Source organism: Bos taurus, chromosome 22, assembly GCF_002263795.3.
Source record: "Bos taurus isolate L1 Dominette 01449 registration number 42190680 breed Hereford chromosome 22, ARS-UCD2.0, whole genome shotgun sequence".
Lineage (NCBI taxonomy): Eukaryota > Metazoa > Chordata > Mammalia > Artiodactyla > Bovidae > Bos > Bos taurus.
In genome coordinates, this window is record NC_037349.1 from 53,138,326 (window position 1) to 53,158,876 (window position 20,551).

The following is a 20,551-nucleotide window of genomic DNA, read 5'->3' on the forward strand; positions in this document are numbered from 1 at the left end:
ATTTCTCTATATATGCATACGTGGATACAAAGTTTTACATAAATTGACATCATACTCCTTTAGCTGATTCACTAAAAATGCCCATAGTACAATTTGGTTGTGCAATGTAAATGAAGTTTCTTTAGTTTCCAAAACTATCTGAATCTCTTACCAGCTTCCCACCTGCTGGGTAAAAGAAAACAGTATTCACAAATTTTAGTCCTAAGTGGTTTAAATTTAGTCTTATCCTTCCATTCATTTGAATGATAACTTTAGGTTTTACTCATCCTCTGTTAATCAGCTTGTAATTTCAGTTCCTTGTCTCCTCTCATTGGTCCTTTCTAAGATGGCAGTAGAGAAGGGCCAGCATGACTCGATGCATGGGCAGAGGGAGAAGAGGGTGCTCTAATCTCCTGTTGGTTCTTGATTGACGTGACTGGTGTCTGCTAAGGTGGGGGTCGACCCAGTCCCAACCCTGAGTCTTTGTGCTGGCATCTGCTGCAGTGTTTGTAGTAATGACCTCAGGATCCATTCATTCTCAGTCCTCCCCAGGCACAGTGACCTCTCCAAGGTGATGGAGTCTTCACTCAACCCTGTAGAATGGAGAACCACACCGCCATCGAGTTCCTGGCCCAAGCTCTACTCTTTCTTTTGAACTGGCAGGCGCCCGTCAGACATGCTCCTCTTTGACTCCATGTGCATGTCCTGTGCAAACCAAGGGACACGCAAGACTGCAAACCAGATCTTTTTTCTGCCTGACCACCACCTTAACTGCTCTGGCCACCCCATGTGGGTAAGGAGATACTTGGCAGAGAGATATCTTCTTGAGAGTCTCCTAGTTTATCAAACAGCTCTCCAAACCCCCTAACTCTGGTCAAAGCCTGGATGGGAGAGATAGGACACACAGCTGTGACTGCTTCCTTCCAGGGTCTCTTTTCTTATAATTTCTGAAGTCAGAAGTCAGGGAGCCCTTTCCCTGCCATTCTTTTCTGGCCAGCTCCAATAAATATATATGCAACCTCCGTCTATACTATGATAAATGGGATGAGGTGATGGATATCTCGAACTTCATAAATTCTCATTCACCAGTGTAAAATTTTAGTGAGTGTTGCAAAGTTGAATTGAAAAAAAAAATTTAGAATTGGGGATCCTTCTTTAGAAAATATATTTAAGTTTGAAATGTCATTCCGATTATATATAAAAAAAAATCCAGTGGTGGTGCTCAGTGCTGGTGAGTTTGCAGTGAACCTTATTCATTGCTGGAACACTTACTCATTGCTGGTGCAATGTAACTGGTTTTAATAAATTTTGTATCTAACATGAGCCATCGAGATACACATGGCTTTCATCCATTAGTTCTAGTCCTGTGATTTTACCCTGAGGGGAAAAGGTCGAAAATGTATTACCAACACATAATGTGCACAAAGATGTTCGTTGTGGCATTGTTCTCATAGTAGAAAACAAGAAATGAGAGCAATCTAAATGTTTGACACATGAAGGATGTTTTGAATAAATTGTAGTCCGTTTAAAGAATAGATTATTATGTGGTCATTAAAAGTAGTTTTGGATACCAGATAAAATCACAGACAGATGTTTATAAGAACAAAGAGAATGCAAACAAAGATTGCAACAACGTGAAATTATATGTACATATAAAAGGCAACAGGCAAATAATCAAAATAGTTGTGAGAGGTAGGTGGATTATCATTTTTAAAACTGAAAATCTTAAATTTTTCTGTATTTCCTTATCAGTTAAACTGTCTCTGAAAGCTAATGTTTTTAGGCAGGCACTGCTAGAAGATTTGGCAGACATTTTCTAGGGTGAAAACCTAGGCAAATTACAAGATGAAGGGTTTACTCATCAGAACTTGAAACCACAAACTGAAATCTAAGGAACTTAAAAAAGAGGGCACACTAGGCAAAGCATTTGAATTTTGTTTTCAGATTAAGAGATCTGAAATTTGTTTCAGATTAAGGGCTAGGTTCTCCCCTTTGATCTTGGGTTGAGCTGGCATCCAACCACCTAGACTTGGAGAGGGGAGGCGTCTTTTCGGGTCTTGAGACCTGTATTGGCAGGGGCTCGGCCAGCCTCCACGGGAAGAGTGAGACGGCAGGTCAGATGACCGCAGTGGGCACCTGCGTGAAGACAGGTGGCCCGTGGGACACCAGCTCCCTGGATGCCTCCAAATTGTTTGTGTAGATTTATTAGATTATTTATGTATATTATCTGATTAAACAACTGCGTTTCAGTATTCATTTCCAGTATGTCTTATCTTTTAGAACCATTTGTCCTATTAGATAAACTTTTGGATCCCGTAGTCAATACTTACAAAAACATAATTTTGAGTGAAATTTTGTTACATTTGTAAATAAGTTTAGGAAGAATTGATAATGTTACATGTCAGGCTTTTATATTTGGGAACATACTATATCTGATTACTCTGCTTACCATAGGGCTTTAAGTTTTTGGTGTTGCATGTTTCTTTTTACATTTTTATCTACCTTTATATTCCTCAGGTTATTGTGAATGACATATTTTTCCCTAACAAATTTTCTAAACAATTGTTGGTAGTATGAAAGAAAATACGTGTTTTAAGCTGACTACCTTACCGACTTTTAAAAATAAATTCCTTTAGGACTACTAGGTCCATAATCAAATTATTTGTGAAGCACTGACAGAATTATATCCTCCTTTCTGGTATTTCTCATTTGTTTCTCTCACCTTATTGCTTTGGTGGGAACTTCCACAGTGATGTTAAATAATAGTGGTGTTTCTGGTTCCTGATTGTAGTTAGACATCCACCCTCCAACCTTTCAAAGTCCCCAAAGGACAAAAAAGATATTATTAATTTGAAATCTGTTTTATTCTAAAACTTTACTAAAGTGGAAAAGTGCTATGCCTGTGATGAAGAGTGCTGATCCTTGACAGTAGTGGGAGTTTGGTTGAACTCAGTCATGTCTGAAAAAGGGCCACGTGCTGAATGATATCCCAGTTTAGTAACATCAGTAATCTGGTGTGTGTGTGTGTGTGTGTGTGTGTGTGTGTGTGTATTTAAGTGTTGAGTCTTTCTGAGGAGGATCAGCCTCTCAGGTGAACTTGATGAATCTTCTGAAGTATATATAACAGCAGGGGAAGGAGAGGGTGGGACGATTTGAGAGAGTAGCACTGAGATATGTACACTAGGGTGAGTGAAACAGAAAGCTAGCGGGAAGCATATGTGTAGCACAGGGAACTCAGCTTGCTGCTCTGTGATGACCTAGAGGGCTGGAATGGGGTCGGGGAGGCTCAGGAGCGAGGGGATCAATGTATACTTACAGCACAAACCAATACAACATTGTATAGCAATTATACTCCAATTTAAAAATTTAAAAAAAAAAAAGAATATAGAGAAGAGAGGAGGTTGTGAAGTCACTGCCTACCATCCTGAATCTGCCTGTCCATCTAGAAGAGCTCTGCCCACAGACTCCAAGTGGTCAGCATTCCTGCAGGACCACCTGCTGTTAAGATCAGATTCCAAGCCTAAGGCCCTAGATACTTTTGGTTTCATGGGTATTGGTGCCAGGGAATCATAGTCATAAGATTTTTCTTGCTTATATATCCTTGGTCCTTTTCAGTATAGGATAATGATTGAATTCCTGAGTTTGAAGAAATGACTGTGTGACATAGAGCAAGTAGGTTACCCTCTCTGTGCCTCAGAATCTGTATGTGTAGCCTAGTGATAAGAAGAGTTACTGCCTCATTCATTCAGCAAATGGGGTTCTCCAGTCAGTCATTCAGCAAATAGTTAATAGCAACCTATGACATGCCAGGCACTGTTCCAGCGATACGGCCACTGTTCCAGCAATACGGCACATCCGTGAACGGTATAGACAAAACTCTCTGACCTCATGAAGCTTATATTCTAGTCAGGGAATAATCGATAGCCAAAAGCTACAGTGTCTCACATGGTCATGAGTGCTGCAGAGAAAGGTAAAGGAGATGAGAGAAGGCAGCAGTAGGGTGGGATTGGAGAGAGGCAGTTTAAACTGGAGAGGGTCAACAAGAAACTCATGAGATGACATTTGAGAAAAGTCTGGAGGGAGGCGAGAGAGTGAGTTGAACAGGTTTCTGGGGGATAAGAGGAACACCAAGTGCAAATATCCTGAGGTGAGAGAGTGGCTGGACAGATTCTTAGAGGAGCAGAAGGGTTTAGTACGGCCGAAAGAGAAATGAGGGATGAGTATTATGAGAGGGAGTCACAGAGACATGAGGAGCTGTGGGCAGGGGTTCTATGGAGCTATGCAGCCAGGAAGAACTTCAGCTTTTCTTTGAAAGGAGTAGGGACTGTAGGTAAGTTTCCATTAAACTTGACGTTATCCTCCTCATATTCTGTAAGGATTGTTCTGGTTGCCATGTGGAGAATAGACTATGGAAGCACAATTAGAAACAAGGAACCAGTAAGGAGGCTGAAGCTCCAATACTGGGCCACGTGATGCAAAGAACTGACTCCTTAGAAAAGACCCTGATGCTGGGAAAGGCTGAAGGCAGGAGGAGACGGGGATGACAGAGGATGCGATGGTTGGGTGACATCACCGACTCAATAGACATGAGTTTGAGCAAGCTCTGGGAGTTGGTGAAGGATAGGGAATCCTAGTGTACTGCAGTTCATGGGGTTGCAAAGAGTCGTACACGACTGAGTGAGTGAACTGAACTGAAAGAGGCACTTTTGATAATACAGGGAAGATGTGACACTGGGCAGGGCTTGGCAGTAGAGGTAGAAAGGGTGAGAATAGAATTCTCTATAAATGCGGAAGCTAGCCACAGGATTTGTTGACAGCGTATGAGTAAATGAGAAATAGTCGACGACTCCAAGAGTTTTGTCTGAGCAACTGGAAGGATGGAGTTGACACCAACAGAGATAAAGTCTGGGGCAAAATAAGCCTGAATTGGGGCAAGCAAGTCTGAGATTGATTATATGCCATCCAAGTGGAGATGTGCAGTAGGCAGTTGGACAAACGGCTCCGGGGAGAACTGTTGACTGAAAATACAAAAGTGACAGTTGTCATCACATAGATGTAAAGCCTTGATTCTGGAAAAGAGCACCGAGACATAGGTGTAGACAGCAAAGGACTGCATCTCCAGGCATGCCAAAAGTCAGAGGTCGGAGAAATGAGGAGGACACAGAAAGACTGAGAAAGGGTGGACAGCGAGATCAGAAAAAACCCAGAACTGGTGTCCCTGAAGCTGTGTAAAGAAAGTGTTGCAAGGAGGGGGGAGTAATGTGAGGACTACATGAACCCATGTGAGAACATCAGCACACAGTGCCAGGCAAATGCAGGCTAGTTCTTCTCCCTCTCCCTCTACTCACTGACATTCTCTATTTTTTCAAGTTTTCAGCCCTTTTCAGAATTTCTTACGTCTTTTCCAAAATAGGATTTCCTCCATCTAAAGAGAAATTCTTAGCTTTCCACAAATCACCAGTCTGTAGCCCATTACTCAGAGTTACAGAAAACACAGTGATTGGTATCCAAAATGTTTTAAAAAGGTATTTCAGCCTTCATTAAAATCTGTAGTTACAGTAAATGAGTTTGAATTTCTACAAATGGTTTTGGATCTGTACCAAATTAAATAGCCTAATAGGAACCCAAGAATATATTAATCCATTTATTTACTGACATTCCAATGAAGAATTATTGATAATTCTTTCACAAAGAAATAGTTATCTTTCACAAATATGACAGGAATAGAGAGAGAGAGAGAAGTGACAGGCTGTACTCTCCTAAAGTTTTTGAATCTCTTTACTATCTCTGAGTTACATACCTCCAACCTTTTTAAGTTGGAAGAAAAGAGGAAGTTTAAGAGTTGAACTAAGAGTATCCTCAATTGCAAGCTCTTTAGAAGCCAATCCCAAGAGCTGGTTCAGTCTTCATCAATATTAATAGATCATCCATAACAAAGGAAATCTACCCGTCTGATTTTCCATCCACTTGTCTTCTCAGCTACCCTTTCATGTATTCATCCAATTATCTGTCCATCTAGCACCTTGAATTGCTTCCCATGTACACAATCTTAAGCCAATCCTCCTTCCCTTTCATTTCTTTCCACAGAAAACCTGGGTAGTCAGAAAAAACAGTTATTTGGTACAGCACTATCCTGTAGACCTTTCTTGCAGTGATGGAACGTTCTGTGTCTGTGCTGTTCAGTAAAGCACCTAATTGAGCACTTGAAATGTGGCTACTGCTGTTGAAGAACTGAGATTTTCATTTTATTCAAATTTTATTAAGTTAAATTGGAATGGCCACATGTGGCAAGTAGCCACTCTCTTGGACAATGCAGGACTATTGCCCAGTACAATGCTTGACAAGTAATAGCTGCCTAATAAATGCCTCTTAAGTGGATAGAAGGATGGAGCAGAAAAATTTTACCTTTTTTCACTTTTCAGATTATGCATTTGAAATGTTAGATTCTCTTCAGGTACCACATCTTATGAGCATTGGTATCCACCTGCAGCATAGAACAGGCTAGGATGATAAAGGTCTAGAAACATCAACGGTATTTCGCAGAACTTGGAATGTTTTATATAAAAAATAAAAGTCTTCAGGTTTACTTTAGTTTGTTTTCTTTTTATCCCAATATGTGTACATCTTTGATCTGGACCAAAGTTTTCTAAGGAGTCGGACACGACTGAGCAACTGAACTGAACTGAACTGAACTGAAAGTTTTCTAATCTTTTTTTAAAAAAAGAATTGGATTAGAATGTCCTGGGTTCCCTTGAGATGGGAAAATCTATAATGTGATAGCTTCTGCTGTAGAAAAAGGAAGCAGACTCTACAGAGAGCAGAAATTTGATGGTAGTAGAGGAAACTACATTCAGTCACATGTGGGAAAGACCTTGGTGAGAACCACATTGTGCAGGATGGAATGGGCTGCCTTGTGAGCCAATGAGCTCCTTCCCTGGAAATACACAAGCACCTCTGAAGGTTGAAATCTTGAATAGATGAAGTCTTCTTCCCAGCTGCAGGCATCTCCCAGCTTTTATATTTTAGGGCAGCACATGGACTTCCTCAGCTTCCAGTCATTAATATTATTAGAGCAAAGATTATATTCCATTCTTGGAATGTAGTCAGTTAAGTGACTTGGTTTCATCCACCTGCAAAGTAACTTGGAATAGTTTTTACCAACTTCTTTGTTCAAAGAGTAGATTTAATCACTATGTTCTAATACCAGGTCTTTCCAGTGTGGCTGATGTTTAATGTTTGTATGCAGGCTGATACGTGATTTCATTGAAATAGATGGTCCTGAAAAGTGTTTTATGGGGAAATTATGCCTGTGCAGTCAAAGTACACATGGCAGGAGTGTTCAGTGTACTGAGGGTCAGTTTCCTGGCCCCTGGTATTTCCACCTCCACCTGTCTTGAAGAGAGAACCATTGCCTCTTTTCTAGGCATATTTGTTACAGTTGATATCACATTTGCACACCCTTTTGTATTCTGGTACTTAAAATTTTATTGCTGTTGTTCAGTCACTGAGTCGTGTCTGACTCCTTTATGAGCCCATGGACTGTAGCCCTCTAGGCTCCTCTGTTCATAGCATTCCCTGGCAAGAATAGTGGAGTGGGTTGCCATTTTTTCTGCAAGGAATCTTTCCAGCCCAGGGATCCAACCTGTATCTCCCTGCATTGGCAGGTGGATTCTTTACCACTGAGCTACCAGGGAAGCCCCACCTGCATCTAATTCCATGTGGTTAAAAATTATATGAAAATATAATTTGTAATGACTTCAACATACTGTATATTTATGGTTTTTTAATCATTGTCTTACTGTCGTGTGATTAAGTTGTTCCCTTGCACCTTTACAAATAATGCTGCAGTAAATGTCTTTGTATTTTTATTAGTTTGTTAAAGTGGATTTCTCAAAGGATAATTTCTACCTCTAGTCACATTTCTAAGGCTCTTGGTGCATTTTGCCAAATTGTTTCCAGAAGTTGTATAACAATTTGTATTCTATTTCGTATTGGTGCCAGTCTCAACAAGCACCCATCAATACCAAGATCTAAAAGAAAAAAATTACTTGGCCAATTTTACAGGTAACAAGGGTGTCATTATTTATGTAACTAATACTTAATAACTGAGGGGTTTTTTTAGCTGTAATTATTAGTCATTAGTATTTCCTTTTCTGTGAATTATCTGTTTGTGCCTTTTACCCTTTTTATTCTGCTGGATATATCTGCCTTTTTCTTATTGAGTCATGCAGCCCCTCCCTAGAGAAATAACTCAGCCTGCATAGTTCATGATAATCGTCACCATTTTCTGAAATGAGTTGCAGACATGCTCCAATTCCTATCGCTTCCATGAACCAACAACCCCATATTCCCACTCCCTCCCCTTAAAACACTTGCCGAACACAGTTAACTTTCATCTCCAACTGGTTGAAGGTTTCCCAGAAGATTAGAAAGACTTTCTATCCCTACCCTCTAATATAGATCCAAGAAAAGCAGTCAACTTCGTAGATCCAAACATAAAAAGACCAAATCAACCGATCAGCTGATTCATCTGACAGCCTGACTTAGAGTGGATTTTCAGTGAAATATAAAAATGTATATATATACAAATGTAATATACATGTATGTGCACACATATGTCAGTTATACTTTCACTGCTTCTTACTAATCAATATTACGAACGCAAAACTACTAAAGAGGACCCTTTTGGAGTGGCCATCCTCTCAATTGTTGAGAATTTATGAAAGCAGAGGGAAGACAACATGGACACAGTTGTGGACAGGTTGACTGAAGAGGGTAAAAGGCTGAGTTTGGATGAGTGGAAAGGCAAACACATCATGATACAGGTGAGAGAAAGGCAAAATGGGAAAAAGCGAGAAGAAAACTGACATATCTTACAATCAGCAATCCCACTTTGGCCCCATACTACCTACTGCAGCACAGCCGACCTCCCTCTACACGCCGTCCATCCAAGAGCACTCCTGGGAGGTGTAACTTCCACCTGCCAAGACTCCTTGCTCCATCTCCTTTTTCCTAGAAACCTGACTGTCTTCCTGGAAACCTCTCCTGAATAAACCACTTCTGTTGCATTCAGTAGGTTCTTGCCCAGATGAGAACAAAAAGAAGATGATGGTACCTGCTAATTTAGCAAAGTCCTTTATGCGTCCAGTGGTAGCTTAGGTCTTGCCACTCATGAAACGGAGATACCATCTGATACCACCAGAGACATTAGTAAGGTAGGAAACAAGACAGCTTCCTGTTTCAAAGAGTCTTAGCTTCTCAGGTTTTGCAAGTTTTTGAAAAGATAATCAAGTCTGGAGTAGTTCTTCTTTTCTATGATTGAGATCACACACTAAGCAAGCCCTCAGTTGAGTAATCCTTGAGAAGAATGCTGTTGATGTCAGTAACTGTTTGGGGGATTCTGTCTTCCCTTGGAATTGCTCATTGTTTTGGAAGAGGGATCAATTCTTGAATAAGCATGCATTGACCTGTCAGGAGACAGGATAAAAAATGAAATTGGGATTTCCTTGTAATTACTCTGCAGAGCTGAATGGGAGACTTAGATGAGGCAAGTTGTACTATGGGTTTAAACAACCCAAGACGACTTGAACTTGAATTTCAGTTAGGGCACCCACAGCTGCATGGCCTGGGTTAATCGTTTAATCTTGCTGGACCTCAGCTTTCTCATCTGTCAACTTAGAATGATAATAACTACATCATAGGGTTGCCATGGAACTAGCTAAGATAAATATGCAAAAAGTCTCTGAGGACTGTCCAAAGCTAAGCAAATGTAAGGGATGAGTAGAATACCACTGAGACCTAAGCCTCACGGGGAAGAGCCATGTGCCTGCTCCATGTGCTGATGTGTCCATGGCACCCAGGATGGTCTTGGGCACAGAGCAGGTGCTCATCCAATGTTTTGGGAAGAAGTCTGACCATGGATGGTGCAATCTGTGATGCAGTGGCTAAAGTGGACAAGGCAATGAAGTTCACCAAGTGTTCATCAGACATCTGCTGTATATGCAGGAATGTGCTTTATACTTCAAATGATAAAGAAAAGGTAGGAAGGAAAGACAACAACTTTGCTGGGAGGGCTCATGGGCATCCTGGGGCCCCAGTTTGAGGAAGCTTGATAGTCAGCATCTCGGCTCAGGTCGTCAGCAAAGACAGTCAGAGAAGAGTTAGGAGAACTGGAAGCCTCTCCTCTGAATAGGAGAAAACAAGTCACCGTTGCTTTGTTATTATAGAATTGGCCTTTCCCATGGGCCAGTTATTCTCTGAGAATCATGATCACATAGGATTCTTGTTAGAAATGTGACTCGGGGGCCTGTGTAAACTCTGGAAGGGCACTGGTGACTCAGAGAGATCTTGGTCAGATTTGTCATGTATGTTGGGAATTTCTCCTGTGGGGTTTTTTTTTTTTTTTTGGTATCAAGAGTATTCATTCCAGGTTGTAGCCCTGCATTAACCCTTCATTGGTTAAACATACTCATTTGTCTTTCCAGTCTCTTATGATCCAGGCATTAGCATTGGAGGTGACACCAAGTCTGACACCTTCATCCTCCTCTCAGGGATCATTGTGTTATCTAATATAGCATTCCAGCAAAGGGTGTGGTGTGGGAGCCCTCAGGGCCTCTCGGACACTGTGTGGAAAACACTCATGGAGATTGCTTCACAGGACGTTAAAGTGTCTGAGAAAGCCTCAGTGAGGAATAGGTTTCAATTTGGTTAACCTTGCATTCCTCAAACCTAGTGTTAAGGTAGAGAAAACATTGTGTGTGTTTTTTTTTTTTTTTTTTTTTCACATAACAACTGTTAATATACTTCAAGACTGGGGTTGGGTAGGAGAATGCTGCAGGTGCTTGTCTAATGACTAGTCAACGTGTGGGCACAGCACAGTACAGTTGCCAACCCGCTTCTGGCCCATCTTCTCATTTAGACAAGGGTCTCCTAAGCAGCCCCTCGAGGTATGTGGGGATGCTGTTGTAGACAAGGAAACTGAGATTCAACAAGGAACTTGGCAAACACTGCAGAGACTAAAAGACAGAGCTAGGTTCCACCTTAGGGTTTTCTTTTTCTTTTTTTTTTTTTTAAGGTATTTTTATGTGGACCATTTTTTAAAGTATTTACTGATTTTGTTTGTTTCATGTTTTGAGTTTTTGGCCATGAAGCATGTGAGATCTTAGCTCCCCAACCAGGGATTGAACCTGTACCCTTTTCACAGGAAGGCAAAGTTTTAATCACTGGACCACCGGGGAAGTCCCTTACCTCAAGAGTTTAGACTGTTCACTGGTGCTCATTTTTCCTGCCCTGCATCACCATCTGAAGGACTTGTGCTTTCAGCTGAAGATAAGGATGGCAGATTGTAAAGGTAGAGCCAGAGTGACTTCCCTGAGGTCCAGAGTGGCTTGTTTGGTCTGACTTTTCCCAGGATGGGCAGGAGATTTTTGGTGCTTCTTTCAGGCTACTTGAGACAGTCAGCTCATGAGTTTCCAAGGTACGCAGGAAAACCTGACCCCGAACTCTAATACCTCTGATCTTTTCAGATTCTTAATGTAGATAAAACTAAAGCAGAAGCATTTTGGAGAAAACAACCAAAATAATGACATCGACAACAAACCAAACAGAAGACAGCTTAGGAATATAGGAACATCTGAGGGAAAAACAAACAAAAGATGTTCAGAAGCTATATGAAAGGTCAGAAATTTCTTGCAGGCAAGCTCAGGTCAACTGTGGCTTTGAGCGTGTGAAAGGAAGTGGTTGTTGAGCATCAGGAAGAAGTACTTGGGTTCCTTTATCCTATCTTCAACACCAGCTCCTGGCTGCAGGGTCCTGGGGCAGGAAGGTGGGTTCCAGCCATTTACTTTCTCTTACTGACATGTTCCCAGGGGAACATTAACTCCCAGGGGAGTTAATGGAAGGATTCATGCAGTCAGTGGTGCCTGCCTCTGGCATTTGGTGGTCGAGTGTATTTCTGAGTTGTCTCCATTGACAGTACCCTGCCCTTCTGTAAACCCCCAAATCAGCAGAAGCAAACCTTTACAAAAAGGGCTGCCCCCCTCCAGACTGTTAATACAAGACAAGTTGGAGTGACCATGTGGAAGCTGTATTACTTGGGGAGGTAGTGGACATCTCAAGATTTGAACAGAAGAGCAGGGTCTACACTTAGCATTGGCCTGCAACTCAAATCTAGAATTAAACCAAGGATACAGTGAGCCACCCACTGGACAGCTGCAAGCACCTGGCACACTTCCAAGTGCAGGGTGTGTGGTTGACCAAGCCCTGCTGCTGGGCTCTGAAACCAACACTCTGCTTTCCCCAAAGCCAAACTTCCTGTGGCTTGCCCCACCCCTGACCCATCCAGCATGGAACCTGAGGCAGGCCCACTCCTGCGAGACAAGGCTTCCACTGATGGCTGCCTTTAGCTGGAGAGGTCCCAAGTAGACATGCTAAACTCCCCTTAGTCTACACAACAGGCTGGGAATCATCTGCCATCCTCCCCTTGCTCCCTGTTTCACTTGAGGCCTGACCATTCTTGCCCATTTTCCCTCATAGGTACCTCCTGTAATAAAGGTGTAAGGCCTGCTGGGTGTTTGCTTTTCACTATCACACCCTGCATATTCACACTAGCTTCAGAATAGAGCCCAGGTCCCTTTAGGCCATTTCCATGAAAAATTGGGTGGTTGTTGATCTGACTATTCTGTATGTTTCATTTTGCACTTTTTCTTTCTTTCTTGTCAACATTGAAAAAAATCTAGTATCAAAATTAGAAAATAAATGATGAAGAAAAAAGTGAACGATGATTTAGAAATGATGCAGAAAATAACAGTTTTCTCCCCAAGATATGGGAAGTACCTCTTAATGAGGTGCAAATACAGTGCATCTCTGCATAAACAGAAAATTCACCAGATGTCTGTCAAGTGGAGTAAATGACATCTTTTCTTCCACAATATCTTGAACTATAAGATGGGCCCTTGGAAATATAAAAAGAGAAGAGAGAGCGAGAGCATAGATAAAAAGACAAGAGAAACAGGAGATACGAGGGATAGAGAGATAATAGATATTTAAGTTAGTCTCTTCCTTTTTTTTCAAGTGGCAGACAGAAATTTTCTACCAGATGAGAAAATTTAGCTTCTGCTTTGTTCACAACCATGTGACACAGTGTTATAGAGGCTTCTATAAAGCCCAGTGGCCAGAAGGACACCTAGAAGTGTGACTTGGGATGGAGAGGACTAGATGATTTGTTTTCCTCTGGGGTGTTGTTTTGCATCTCATCTCTGTAGACACAAAAAATGTTCACAACCTAAAAGAGAGTTATGTTTTATTTTGTGGGAACTTTTAGGACTTCAAGCCCAGGAAGCATCTCAAGTAACCCTGAGAGAACTGCTCTGAGGAGGCGATGAGGGGAGCTAAGTTATATAGAAGTTTGGCAACAAAGGGCAGATAGTTGGTACATCAAAAGATGATTGTTAATTAAAAAAAAAAAAAAAAACAGATATCTCCAAGTTAAGGACTTTAGTGCTTTTCTGTGTATGGGCAAGTGCAGGAGTCTGGGCTCGCATCCTGGTTCCCTCGGGGCTCACCATCAGGAGTGGCTGCAGTCTTAGGACTGCTACATGGCCGGTATTCCTTTCCTCCTGAGTTTCCTCAGTCCTCACTGGCTCACGTTCAGGGGTTGCAGGGCTGCAATCGCTGATGACTGTGACATCCTTTTGTTTATTGATATGGCAAGAAACATTCCGTTTCTCACCCCCAAGATTAATCTGGGTACTTTCTAAACGTGTCAAGCCTCTGTTTTGAGCCGTGCAAATCCTGAGTGAATTTTCAAATGTGCCAGAGCATCTACTCTGGGAAAGATGAGAGAGCTAGTGAGGGGGTTGGAGGAAAGGTGTATCAGTCCTGAGCTCCAGGCAGCATCAGTGAACTCAGACAGTGACCAGGAGTGACAGGGTGGGGGCTGCCCTGGGGGTGGGCAAGTTATGTGAGAGAAACCGTTCAAAAATGTAAACAACACTTCCTGCACACTTGTGTCACATGTCACACCAGGGATCTGCTAAGGGCTTTATGTACTTTGTCTCTTTTAAGCCTCTCAGTGACCCTGTGAGGTAAATGAGTTTGTTTTTTTACCATTTCTCAGAGGAGGAACTGAGACAAGTGGGTTAAGCAACAGCTCAGGATAACACAACTAGAAAAATGGTGGGGCTTATTCTGGAACCCACACCTCTGTATGCTTCCATCTCTCTCCTCTGACCACTGTGTCCGCTATTCCTCCAGGAGTCTGCAGATGAGGCCCAAGGAGTGGGCAGTGGGTCAGTTGGTGCTGGCCCTTCAATTCACTCCAACAGTCCATGACCAAGATTCAACAGGTGATTTTTATGTCAGAACACCTTTGCTTTAATTCAACATTAAGAAAAAAAAATCTGAAGAAAGCAGGCATATTACACTTCATTAAAATAAGGAACACGTTCTCCTTCTAGGAGAATATGACATATGTTGGCAGAGCTCTGCTGGATCCCGTTGAGTCCCTTTCCCATTTCTGGCTCTCCTTCCTCAGCCTCTGTGCTCTTTTGCTTCCAGCCTTGGCACCTGTGACTGGCTGTGGAGGGCTATCAGGCTCAGGAACCATCGTGCCCCCGACTCCTCAGCCCCAGTCTTCTTCATAGAGCCAGGAGGAACCCCTCTCACTGCCTTGTTCTGAGGCAGGACACACTGCGAGGCTCCTGTCCCAGGGCCCGCTCAGGATCAGGCAGAGGCCCTGGGGGATCTCTGCCTGAGACCACATCCTGCTGCTTGCTTCCTCCCTTCTTGTCCTGTTCCCTCACTCTCTTGCTGGTGTCTTCTGAGAGCACCCACTGAATAAATCACTCACACATGAATCCTCCCCTCAGGGTCTGGGCCCTTATAAGATAGGGCATTTAACATAGATGGAAGTTGCTTGATTTTTCAACAGCTTATTAAGATGTAACTTTTGGACAATAAAGTATATCCACTTAATGTCTACAGTTTGATGAATTTTGACAGTCGTATACCTTTGGGTTACAACCGCCATAGTCAAGATATAAGTGTTTCTATCCCCTCCAAGAGATTCCTTATGCCCCTTTGAACTCCATCCCTCCCTCCAGCCCCACTTCCCGGCAGTCACATCTTTCCACTTTCTAAGATCAGTTTCTTTGCAGCCTACTGCCTAAACTTTAAGCCAGTGTTATATATTTTTGATTTTTGTATGGCACTACTTAAAATTACCAATTTCTATTTTAGCTTAGAAAATGCTAGCTGACACAAAACTCCAAAACGTACAATGAGCTTGAACGTCTAGAAGTGTATTTTTTGATCATGTACAGCAATCAGGTTTATTGGTGGCAGTCTGCCTTTAATCATTAGTTCAGGCACCTAGGCATCTACATACAGTGTCTACCATCACTGAAGTTGGCATTCAAGACCCAAATGTATACAGCTGCATCAACCAGAGAGGAAGGAGAAGAGTATGAAGGAATGCTCATGGAAGGATTTTTATGAGCTGGTGGAGAAATCGTTCATATCATTTCTGTCCACATTCCGTCAGCTAGGACTCAGTCATGTGGCCACCCATGAATGCGTCAGTAGCTAGAATGTAGTCTGTCTGTCTGTCTAGAAATTAATAATACTTCTGTGTATGCATGCGTTAATAACTATCTGACCAGAAAAGAACAAGCTCAAAAGAGGAAGATAAAAGACACACTGACACTTAATGCCATTTTAATAACATTAAATGCAACAACATAACTATGAAGTGACAAACAGTAAGAGTGACTATCATCTTCTGAGGAGTTTGGTGCCACGTACTTTATGACATTTATCCTCACAGTTGTACAGGTATGCAATTTCCTTATGAAGATCAAAGCAGTAGGAGATTATAAAGCTGTGGTTACCAAATGGCAGAGGACAAATGTGTGCCCAGGTCTTTCTTGATGCCTAAGTTTCTACAGTTAGCATAAAGCAGAACAAATCAATTACAGCATTTTCCCACTTCAGTGAGAGCTATGAATTATCAGTAGCAGATTTCAACATAATCCAGGGCATCAAGAGTCTGTCATTATTCAGAGATTCTAGAAGGAGCAGTAAATAAACTTCCCACATCTTAGACCTCAGGGCAGATGGCCACCCAGGCACCTGCACCACAGATACGAGGGTGGGGTCACGTTCAGCCCTAGGAGAGTGAGAAAGCTCGTGGCTGTTTACCATCCCCTCTGTGTTCTAAGGGGGCTGAATCACAAAGAAAATTCTTAGGGTGATGATGGCAGGGGTTCAGGGAGGAGACACATTTTTTTTTAAATAACTTGAGAGAGAAAAAAAATAGGTAAGAAGAGAGAGGGTGTAATGCAGAGTGGGTGTCACATGAAGTCTAGGAAGAACGATGAGGCTGGCACCAGGGAGACTGAGAGGGCTGTGTGGGGCCAGGAGGGCGAAGGAAAGGTGCCAAGCAAAGGGGCAGTAGATGAGAAAGGATGTAGGAAAAGAAGACAGAAAGTTCAGCAGGGTTTGAAGGTGGGTTTTTGTGCAGTGTGGGATGTAACCTTCCTATATTTCTCTAGGTATTTTGACCAGGAAGGGAATTAATGTAGATTCCAATGCCTTGACAACTAGTAAATATTTTCAGGTGCTTATGGAACATTCACCAAGATAAACCATATCTAGAGCCTCAAAAAGTTTTTAAAATTTGCATTATATAGAATATATTCTCAGATCAAAATGCAGTCAATTAAAAAAAAAAAACAGAAAGATGACAAACATTTCTAAAAGTGTGAAAAATTAAAACACACGTCTATACAATCCACAGATCAGAAAGGAAGTCTCAAAGGAAATAAAAATGACTTTGAACTAAGTGAAAACAAAAATACAACATCAAGATATGTGGGGTGCAGCTAAAGCCATTCTGAGAGGAACATATTGCCGCATTGAATGCTTGCATTAGAAAAGAAGAGCGGAATCAAATCAATAATCTAAGTTTCTTCCTCTAGAAACTAGAGAAAGGGCAAAATAAGCCCAAATTAAGCGGAAAGAAGGAACCACAAAGATAAGAGCACAAAGTAATAAAATTTAAAACAGAAAACAGATTAAAGCACTGAAACAAAATGCTGATTCTTCAAAAAGTCATTAAAAATGAGTGATAAACCTCTAGCAAGATCTGAGAGAGAGATCAGATGTCACAATGTGACAATGTCACAAGTGAAAAAATGTCAAGAATGAATACAGATTCTTCAGCCATTAAAAGGACAGTTAAGAGAATACTGGGAACAACTTTGGGGCTTCCCAGCTGGCTCAGTGGTAAAGAATGTGGCTACAATGCAGGAGACATGGATTCGATCCCTGGGTCAGGAAGATCTCCAGGAGAAGGAAATGGCAACTCACTCCAGTATTCTTGCCTGGGAAGTCCCATGGACAGAGGAGCCAGGTGGGCTACAGTCCATAGGGTCACACAGAATCGGACATGACTAAGCAACTGAGCACACACAGAGCACGTGAACAACTTTATGCTTATACATGCAACAATTTAAGAGAAACAGACCAATTTGTTGATTATTAACAGAGATAAGACATTTGACAAAGTATTTCACCCCCTCATGATAAAAACCTTTGTGAACTGATAACTTAATAAGTATCTACAAAGAGCCTAGAGATAGCTTCATGCTTAATAATGAAAGACGAATGCTTTCCTCCAAGATCATGAACAAAGCAAGAATGTTCGTTCAGTCACTTTTCTCCAACCATAAGTCCTAGCTAGAGCAATGAGACTGGAAACAAAATATAAGGCATATAGATTGAAAAGGAGGAAATAAACTGCCCTTATTTGAGGATGACGTTGTTGTCTACATAGAAAATCCCAAGGGATTCTCCCCAAAACTTTTGAAACTAACAAGTTTAGCTCAGTTGCAGGAAAAAAATCAGCAAACAGAAATCAATCACATTTTTATGTATCAGTGATCACTTAGAAACCAAAACTAAAATACCATTTATAATTGCTTCCAAAATCTTTTAGACTATACCTCGGTATAAATCTAACAAAACATAGTCAAGATTTGCAATGAAAACTATGAAATGAAGTTAGAAGGAAAAAAAAAAAAAGACCTATGGTTTAGGCAGAGGGATATACACATAGAGTAATGGAAGAAAATAGAAAATTACAGAACCAGAGTCATAAATATATCCGACTGCTTTCTGACAAAGGCACAGTACCTTTCAACAGAAGAACAGGAGCCTTTTTCATAAATAATGCTGGAGCAATTAGATATCCATAGACAGAAAATAAATAAACTTTAACCTAAACTTTACATCATCTATCCTTCAATAAAATTTTTTTAAAAATAAATATCAACTACACTTCAATAAAAAACTTAAAAAGACACATAGAAAAATTGACTCAATTTATCACATACTTCATTGTAAAATGTAAAACTATGAAACTTTGGAAGATAGCAAAGGATAAATCTTTGTAATCTAGAATTTGGTGAAAAGTTGTTAGAGTTGATGCCAAAAGCCCTATCCATAAAAAGAATAGTTGATAAATTTGGCTTCATGAAAATTAAAAGCTTCTTTGAAAGACTCAAATACAAGCCAGAACCTCAGAAAAAAAATCAGTAAACAATATATCCAATAAAATATTCATATCTAAAATATAAAGCATTCTCAAAATTAAAAAGCAAAAAACCAATCTGATTAGAAAATAAACAAAGATTTTTTTTTTCCAACAAGGTAGAAATTTTAAAAGGGCTTATCTCAAGCGAATAAAGAAATCTACATATGGTTAGAAAGAAAAAAGAAAAAAATGGGCAAAGGCACGAACCTCACTGAAGACATGTATATGGCAGCTAAGCACTTGAAGACACATTCAGTATCATTAGTCATTAGGAAAATGCAGATTAAAACTGCCATCACACGTATCAGAATGACAAATAAAAAGTAGTGACAACACCAAATGCTGGAGAAGATAAGGAGGAAACTGGATCACTCCTACATTGATGTCGGGCATATAAAATAATACAGACACTCTGAAAAAGAATATGGCAGTTTCCTATAAGACTAATGGCACTAATGGTGAAGAACCCACCTGCCAAAGCAGAAGACGTAAGAGACTTGGATTTGATCCCTGGGTCGGGGAGCTCCCCTGGAGAAGGAAATGGCAACCCACTCCAGTACTCTTGCCTGGAGAATCCCATGGACAGGGGAGCCTTGGTGGGCTGCAGTCCATAGGGTCACACAGAGTCGGACACGACTGAAGCAACTGAGCACACAATCAAAACACGTGCTTACAACACGATCTAGCAGTCACATTCCTGGGCAGATATCTCAAAATAAGCATTTTTGAAGATTTTAGATTTGAAATGTGGCACGCGTGTAATAAAATGCCTAAAGCATACTAATCCAAGTTTTTGCACGTATGCACACCCGTGTAACCACCATGACTGGACAGTGCCAGAACCCCAGACCATTCCTTAGTGTCTCTTCCCAGTCTGTATCCACAGAGGCAACTGCTGTTTTGTTTCTATTACTATAGATTAGTTCTGGCTGTGCTGTGTGTAGTAATAGCAGATTGTTCTTTTATGTTGTCACATAGCATTTTATCGTGTGAAGACACCATAGTTTGGGGCTTCCCTGGTGACTCAGTGGTAAAGAATCTGCCTGCAATGCAGGAGACCCAGGTTCAATCCCTGGGTCAGGAAGATCCCCTGGAGGAGGGCATGGCAACCAGCTCCAGTGTCCTTGCCTGGAGAATCCCATGGACAGAGGAGCCTGGTGGGCTACAGTCCGTAGGGTTGCAAAGAGTTGCGCACGACTGAAGCGACTGAGCTCACAGCACATAGCACCCAGTTTACCCATTTTATTGTTGATAAAAATCGGGGGTTTTCAGTTTGAGACTGTTCTGAGTAAAATTAGTAGCTACATTCTTGTGTATATCTTTAGAGTTCATATACACTTCTTTCTCTGGAGTACATACTTTGAGGTAGAATTTTGGGGTCATAGAGAAGGCATTGTTTAGCTTTACATGCTGCTAAACAGTTTTCTAAGTGGTTGTACCAATTTATTATTCTTTTGCCAGCAGTACGTGAGAGTTCAAGTTCATCTCCATTCTCGTCAATAGTTGGTATTGCCTATTAGAGATTTTTCTTGTTTTCTTTTTCTTTTTTTAAAATTTTATTTTATTTTTAAACTTTACATAATTGTATTAGTTTTGCCAAATATCAAGGTATGGGCTGCTATATCATTATGGTTTTAATTTGCATTTCTCAAATGAGTAATGATATTGATTATCTTTTCACATATATGTTGGTTATTTGGTTATCATCTTCTGTGCAGTGCCTGATCAAATCTTTTGCTGGTCTAAAAATAATTAGGTTGTTTGTCATTTCAATATTGACTTGTGGGAGTTTGTAACCTATTCTGTATACGAGCCCTTTACCTAAGAGAGGCATCTCTGATCTGTTTCTGGCTATAGGCACTTGCGCTTTTTTCTACCAGTCTTCTGGTGCACCCTGATCACTCCTAATAGTGATTCTATTTGCAAACATCTCTAGGCTTAAGTTTCCAAACCCTGCTGGAGTCACCAACCAATTCTCCA

At 41.1% G+C, this 20,551-nt stretch overlaps 2 protein-coding genes across 3 annotated transcripts in view; one reads left to right on the forward strand and one right to left on the reverse strand.

Annotated features, from left to right (window-relative positions):
• The window catches only part of LOC529196 (C-C chemokine receptor type 1-like), a 135,508-nt gene that overhangs the window by 67,830 nt on the left and 47,127 nt on the right, over nt 1-20,551 (forward strand). The gene's annotated exons all lie outside the window — the stretch shown is intronic.
• CCR3 (C-C motif chemokine receptor 3) overlaps nt 1-20,551 on the reverse strand; it is a 33,964-nt gene that overhangs the window by 5,772 nt on the left and 7,641 nt on the right. The window contains exon 1 of one of the 2 annotated variants that reach the window (XM_005223027.5): nt 9,095-9,278. The exons of the other annotated variant lie outside the window; for it this stretch is intronic. The gene's annotated coding sequence lies outside the window, so the exon portion shown is untranslated. Of the gene's footprint in view, nt 1-9,094; nt 9,279-20,551 lie in introns of those variants that run through there. 2 annotated transcript variants of the gene reach the window in all.